Source organism: Symphodus melops, assembly GCF_947650265.1.
Source record: "Symphodus melops genome assembly, chromosome: 21".
NCBI lineage: Eukaryota > Metazoa > Chordata > Actinopteri > Labriformes > Labridae > Symphodus > Symphodus melops.
The window spans coordinates 8441520-8449546 of NC_136711.1; positions in this window are offsets into that span (position 1 = coordinate 8441520).

Below are 8027 nucleotides of genomic sequence, written 5' to 3' on the forward strand. Positions count from 1 at the left end.
GATAGATAGATAGATACTTTATTGATCCCGAGGGAAATTCAAGTTCTCCAGTCATAAACTGTATATCTATATAAAATATATTGTATTATGATTATATATGTCCCTTCTTTAAGGTGTAACACTTAAAAATGCTAAAGTTCACTTCAATGGAGGTTTCATGTGATAAAACAGTGATACAATGATCATCACAGGGAAGGGAATTTGAAAAAGGAAAAGATCATCAAGATAAGGGAATCACAGAAGCCGACACCTGAGCCTTATAAAACAGATCTTTTTAGAGGGCACTGGCCGACACTTATACTAAAGCTAATTGATAATTTTAATTCATACATAAAGACAAACATCTGCCATTCACTCAACTCACAATACTGATTTCATGGTATGATATGTATTCTGAGAGAATCAGGAGGTGATTGGAGCTTCTCATTAGGGTGTCTCACGGTGTTTAAATGCTGCATCACGTTGGTTGTGCTATTTGTGTTGTTCTCTGCCTTGTTGGAGTATTTACACACAGTTTTTTGTCTTGTCTGTTATCTTCTAATCACTTTAACTTTCTGTCATGGGGAGGCAAAAATGCCTCCATTGTCATGATAACGCCTGCTTATAACAACCAACCGCCCCTGCGATTCATTTTTCAGAGCGATTTGAACCTTGACACCTTTAAATCTATTTTTAACTGCCTCACAATTTATCTTTACATCCCTAATAAGAGTGACGTGTCTCTTTGGTGCACACCAACTTGCGTAACATAGCTGACTATGGACCAGGACTTTACTTTAGTTACGGATAAGAAACAAGGACGAGTGAATGATGTGTTCATCTACGGTCAATGCCAGACGTGAGAATGCTTATCACTGAGGAGAAGTTGTGATGCAAACACGGAGGATATAGGACTGTGAAAAAGATGTTGCCTTGACAGTGAGGTTTGATCAGTCTGATTTGCCAAGAAATGTTCAAGTGTACAACTTGTGTCAAATGCTCTTTTTCTCACAACTGAAAGGATTTTGTAAATCCACAGATGCTTTATGTGGTGACTTTGTTGTGTTCAATAGTTAAACAGAGTTCACTGTGCTTGTGTTGAACCTTATGCATGGTCCATTTCAATCATCTCCCCAGGATAACTGAATGGGGTTTATTTGGCAGTTTTATTTGCTTGAGAAGTCGACGGGAAAAAACGATTTATATATGTATATATATGTATGTATATGACCATCACCACCCTGTATGATGAGCCATGATTGTTTAACCCCAGGCCACCAGAGGTCAGGCTAGGGTGCCACCTTGTGCGGGCTGAGGTTGGCTACAGGTGTTTTAAGATGCTGTGATTTATTTTAGTGGAAGGCGCAAATAGTTTCGACTGTGCTCTGATTATTATGTTTGTATTTTGAGCGTTTATGGTTATTGCAACGGACAGGAAAATAAATCCGTTTTTGAGTTATTTCAGGCAACTTATGACTTTGTTTATTTTATTTAAAAGTTAAACTGAGAACACGTCAGTTTAAAATGCTCGTTGTAACTGAGCCGAAACGGAGCTGGACCGGAGCCGCTGAAAGATCATCTGAGACCAGGGCATCACATCTTACCGGCCAACGTTTGGGGTATGTTCAGCGCTGACATAAATGGAAATGAAGTTGTGTGCACACAGGCAAAATCCAATGCATTGGTCGCAACCGTCTTCAATAAACTTTGCGCGTTAAAACGTGTTGTTTACCTACTAGGCCTACGATCAACGTGCTGTAAATAAACAGCACGAAAACGGAATAAGCGCACGCGATCGGTGCGCGTATTGATAATGAACGGCCGGTGAGGAAATTATAGAGCAGTAAGTGGACGTGATTAAAAAGCGCTCTGTTAAATTAACACAGAAAGCTGTATTGGACAGAAAGGCTAACCTAATTAAACTGTCTAAATTAAAGGTAACAATTGTGAATTTAATGGGTGATGAAGGTTATGTAAAAGAGGTGAAATGTACATTTGACAAATACCAGGGTTTGTGTGATGAAGTTAAACAGACGCATGTGACGTTATTGGGGTTATTGCCTGCTGATGAAGCAACAAAACGTGTGGTACAAAGCAAAAATGCTGAATGTCAATGATTTTATTGCTGGGGTTAAAGAGTGGCTGTCTAATGTTCAAAGTATCCCTGCTGGTGAAAATGAAAATGGTAATGATGAAAAGGGTGATAATGCTGAAAAGGACACTGGTGTTGAAGAGGAGACGGGTGTCAATGGCAAAGAGGAGGTTGTTGTTGAAACTTATGACAGTATTTCTAATGTGGTGTCACATAGATCCAGTAAAGGGTCGAGTCGTAAAAGTTCCAAAAGCAGCCAATCTTCCACTTCTTCCGCATGCATCAACGCTCAAGCAGACCAAACTGCACTTTTGGCATGTGCCGCTGCTTTAAATGGGAAGCATGCTTTGGAAGAGGAGGAATTTCTTCTTAAGAGGAAGCAGGAAGGAATACGACAAACCCAGAACAGCTGGAGATGGACACGGAAATAGCAGCCTCCACTGCTAGGCTTGCAGTACTCCAGGCCTATGATGGCAGCAGTGTTACAGGTGGAGGATCTGATGAAATGGAATCATATTTTAGAAAAAAAAGGTTAATCTTAAACATACAGCTACCCTTCTCACTCCTAGTATCAATTATGAGCCTCTGTATAAGCAGTCTTCACAGCAGCATGTCTCTCCTCCTGCAGTACAAAGCAATACTCACCCAATATTGGAAAGACCCTCACAGCAGCATGTCTCTCCTCATGCAGTGCAAAACAATACTCACCAAAATATGGAAAAAATGGTTGCAACTGGTCACCATGGTTTCAAATAGAAACCATCTCAAATCACTTATCAAACATCAGGAGATATTCACAGGTTGCTGCAACAACAAAATGACATGACATCTCTTCTCGTTAAAACTCAAACCTCTCAGCTTCTACCGCACAGGGAAATTAACCCGTTTTCAGTTGAGATCCTTTGCAGTTTAACACATTCATGAAGGGATTTGAACATTGTGTGGAAGCAAAAACCATTGAAAAAAGCGACTGTCTGTACTATCTTGAACAGTTTACAATTGGACAGCCAAGGGATCTTGTATGCAGTTGCCTCCATATGCCATCTGACAGAGGTTGCACTGTTGCCAAGCATCTGCTCAAAGAGCATTTCAGAAGTGGCATCAAAATAAAAGCTGCCTACATGGAAAAGTTCAATGGATGGTCAAGCATCAAATCTGAGGATGTTAAAGGACTTCAAGCATTTGCATTTTACCTACGCAAATGTGCTAATGCTGTGGAGGACATGCACTACTTGGAAGAGCTTAACCTCTGCCTTTTATTTCTAAGGTCCTTGAAAAAGTGGTTGCTCGCCAACTTACATTTTTCTTAGATGAGCACAACATTTTAGATAAATGTCAGTCCGGTTTCCGCCAGTGCCATTCAACGGAAACGGCCCTTCTTAGGGTCAGCAATGATCTCCTGATGCAGGCTGATGCTGGAGAATGCTCAGTCCTGGTCCTCCTGGATCTCAGTGCCGCTTTCGACACTGTGGAGCATAGTGTGCTGACTGAGAGACTCCAGCAGTGGGTGGGTGTCTCTGGAAGAGCCCTAGACTGGTTCTCTTCTTATTCATCAGACAGATCATATTCAGTCACTGCTGGTAAACATGCTTCGTCTGTGGAAACCCTACTTTGCGGGGTTCCCCAAGGATCTGTTTTGGGCCCTCTGTTGTTCCTGTTGTATCTGCTCCCTCTGGGACATCTTATAAGATCTTTTAAAGACGTGTCTTATCATTGCTATGCAGATGACATTCAATTGTACATGTCTTTTAGTCCCCAAAATGTTTCCAAACTGTCTGTTCTGCTTGACTGTGTAAAATGTATAAATGCCTGGATGTCAAGTAACTATCTCCAGTTGAACACCGATAAGACTGAGGTTCTTATCTCTGCTCCTCAACATGTTGTTCCTGAGGTAAAGAAATGTCTTGGTCCTCTTTCCTCGTCTGTTAAACCTGTCCTGCGTAATCTGGTGGTCCATATTGGTCAGGCTTTTAATCTTGACCACCATGTAAACATTTTGGTTCGCTCTTCGTTTTATCATCTGCGAAATATAGCGAAAGATCAGTTGTGACCAGAGCTGAGCTGGAGATGATTGTCCATGCTTTTGTTTCATCTCGACTTGATTATTGTAACTCTATGTTTACATGTCTTAGTGTCACTTCTCTGAACCGCCTACAGGTGGTCCAGAATGCTGCTGCCAAGCTGTTGACTCGATCATCCAGACGGTCTCATGTGACACCTCTTCTTAAATCTTTACACTGGCTCCCCGTTAGTTTTTGTGTCCAGTATAAAGTCCTTGTGATTGTGTTTAGGGCCTTGCATGGTCAAGCGCCAGCATACATCACCGAGCTGCTGAGGCCTTATAACACCAGCAGGTCCCTGATGTCCTCTGATCAGGGTCTGCTGGCTGTTCCTCGCACAAGGTTAAAAACTAAAGGAGACTGTGCTTTTGAGGTTGTGGCTCCTAAATCCTGGAACGGTCTTCCCCTAGAACTGAGAGCCCTGACCTCTGTGGACATTTTTAAAAAGCAGCTGAAGACCCATCTGTTCAAACATGCCTTTGTCTAATCTGTCTCTGTATTGTATTTTATTGTGATTGTGTTTTTACTTTTTTCTGATTTTTCTGATTGTGAAGCACTTTGTGACGTTTTTATGCTCTTGAAAGGTGCTATATAAATAAACATTTACTTTACTTACTTACTTAACCTGCCAACAAACATAAAGATCTTGATTCAAAAGCTTCCATACACACTGAAAGAAAAATGGAGGGCCAAAGCCTGTGACATATTCGAAAAAGGAGATGTTTCAGCAACATTGTAAAGTTCATCGAACAGGTCAGAATCATATCAGATCCAGTATTCGGGGACATACAGGAAACCCCGCTTGGAAAGCCAGGGATCAAACCCAAGCCTCAATTAAAAACACAATTCAAAAGAAACAGTTTTGCTACCCATGTGTCTGTAACTGATGAACTGAAAGCAGATGAAATTGTTTCAATGGGAAAGATAAACCTTCTTTCCTGTCTGTTTTGTGCACGAGGTCATGCACTGGAGTTTTGTCCACAGCTGGGAAAAAAGGCCCACGGAGAGAAACTGGACTTTCTAAAGGAGAAAGGCCTCTGTTTTGGTTGCTTGTGTAAAGGACATTTGAGCAGGAATTGTGATAGGCACATCACCTGCAAACAATGCAACAAATGGTTGGACATATGCCTTTCTGGATCCAGGAAGCACAGGAACCTTTTGCTGAAGGACGAAGAGCTAAAATTAAACTTTGCACTATGGGTCTTAACAAGGCAGTATCAAGCAGCATTATTAATGGCTTGGAAATTTCAGATCTGTCTGGCAAGCACTTCTACAGTCTTCCTGAGGTGTTTACACAGAAAGAAATGCCGGTTTCCCCAGACAATATCATCAGTGAAGAGTCTAAGTGGCCGTACCTTAAGGGCATTCAAATTCCTCATCTTGAAGCTGATGTTGACTTCTTCATCGGAACCAATTCCTCAAAGTTGATGGAATCATGTGAGGTGAAAAACAGTCACATGGATGGACCATATGCAGTCAAAACCTTACTGGGGTTGGTAATTAATAGTCAATTACGAGGAAACAACAGGCACAAATGCAATAGTTATCCTGCATTCACTGTCAACAGAACTGGGATTGACAGGATTGAGGAATTATTGATCAACCAGTACCACCACGACTTTACTGAGGGAACCTCTAATGACCAAGAAGAGATGTCTAGAAAGGAAAAGCTGTTCATGGAAGTTATGGAAAGCTCTGTTCAGCTTCAAGAAGGACACGATGTGCTTAAATTGCCATTTAAAAAGGAAAATGTAACCATGCCAAACAACCTCTGTGTTGCAAAGAAACGTATTCGTGGCCTGAGAAAGAAGTTTCAGAAAAATGCAACATTTAGAAGGGAGTACACAAACTTTCTTTCTGACCTCATTTGCCAAAGCTATGCTGAACAAGTGCCACAGCATCAATTGGAAGGACATGAGGGATTGAAGGAATGGTACATCATCATGGGGTATATTATCCAAATAAAGGAAAATTGTGAGTTGTGTACGACTGGAGCAGAGTTTAAAGGGGTCTCACTTAACAGTCAACTTCTGCAAGGCCCAAACCTGACCAGTACATTGGTGGGAGTCCTCATGCGTTTCAGGCAAGAGTCTGTGGCATTAATGGCAGATATTCAAGCCATGTTTCACCAGGTTATATGAACCTTCACCAGGTTCATATAAATGACGTAAAATCGTAAATAACGTTTTAAGTGTCTGCTGTTTAGATTTTTAAACATTTCTCAAAAACACTGTGTCTCTTGTGACTTAATTAAATATACGTTTTGCTCACTACATGGATGCTTTCTTGTGATACATTTGGTAGTTCTTCAAGACAGCCAATGATCAGCTTCATGCTTGAGCTAAAGTTTAAATCTGGTCACATTTCTCTGACACATCCTTGATTATTGCTTCTCATCTATATAACATAAAATATTATATATACAGTGTGTATATATATATATATATATATATATATACAGATTTGCTTTGAAATTTCGTTCTTATCTCCACTGTAAAATTCAAGATTGAATGACAATAAAGAGTGCAAGTCTTATTCATACATTATACATCGTCATTATGAACAAATTCCATGTCTGAAATCGGAAAAACTTCCTTGTGCTATTGCAAACTGTAGGGTCACTGCTTATTCTAAGTCTGTGACATCAGCTATTTTTAGAAAAAACTAAATAGTTTATTTCTGAGAAAGAAATGCAGGTAAACACTGATGAATTCCACAAGGAGGCGCTGCTTGACAAAATCAGTCTGTAACACCTCATAGTTACATCTGAGGTCATAAGCTCCTGTTGACAGATACTGTGTTATCAGATGAGTGAAAGCCAAACACTTCTGTGGCGTCTAAAGGAGTGGCACTAAGGCCAACCGTTAGACCTGCTATCTCCACACAATCTGGTACATCTTAACTCTGACGTATTAGTTTATTCTTGAAAGGAAGTGGGCGTTACTGAAGCTGGTCTGTCAAATGAAAGAAAGACACAAAGGGTAGTCATTGTGCTAATGAAGGTGTTTAACATATATATCTACTGTAGACATGTTAAAAGACAGATACAGTGCAACATTGTAATAGTTATTTGTCTCTGGTAGGTTTCGTCTTCAAAATAGGCCATTATTCAACTGAAAAGAGGTTTTTGTGTTCATCTAAAATTTAAAGGCAGTAGCTATGTAAACATTTATATGTTGAAACTCTCTGGAAATTATTTTCACCTTTCCCAACATTTCTTCTAGTACTGATTTTATTCAACTAACTCACATTTTTAGTGTTGTAGTTTGTCAGATTTTGGATTCTTTACTATCTTGATTTATTCCCAGGATGTTTTGGTTTGTTTTGTGACATCATACATTTTATCCAGCAGGTGGCAGTGTTGTCTAACAGATAAATACAGACACCCAGAACCTGCAGGGTCAACGCTTCTCACCTTAAAGTTGTCTCGAACTCACTGCAGATATTTTCAGCTGACTTTTAACACTTTTAATGAATTTGTGCAGCTTGTTCTTGTTTATCCCCCCAAAAATGTGCACGTTCAGCCTCTGTTAGGGGCAACATGACGCATATTTTGTTTTCTCTTTGATTTTTATGGACTACATTTGTGTTTTGTTTGTAATTTTTATAACTGAAGTGCCAGTAACAATATATTATTTTACCACTACACATAAATCTGAATATTTGTTGATGTTCTGACTGGATTTAATGATTGAATGATGACAACCTTGTTGCTACAAATTGTTAGTTTTATGCAGATCAAGAAAAACTTTGCGTAATGACATCTGTTCGCACCATAGTGTACACAACCCTAAAAAAAACAAAAACTTTGGAACATTTTCATCTTTATTTGCCATCACAGAGCTTTCACTCATTTATTTTCTAATTTTTTTGACGATTGAGGCAGATAACAACTG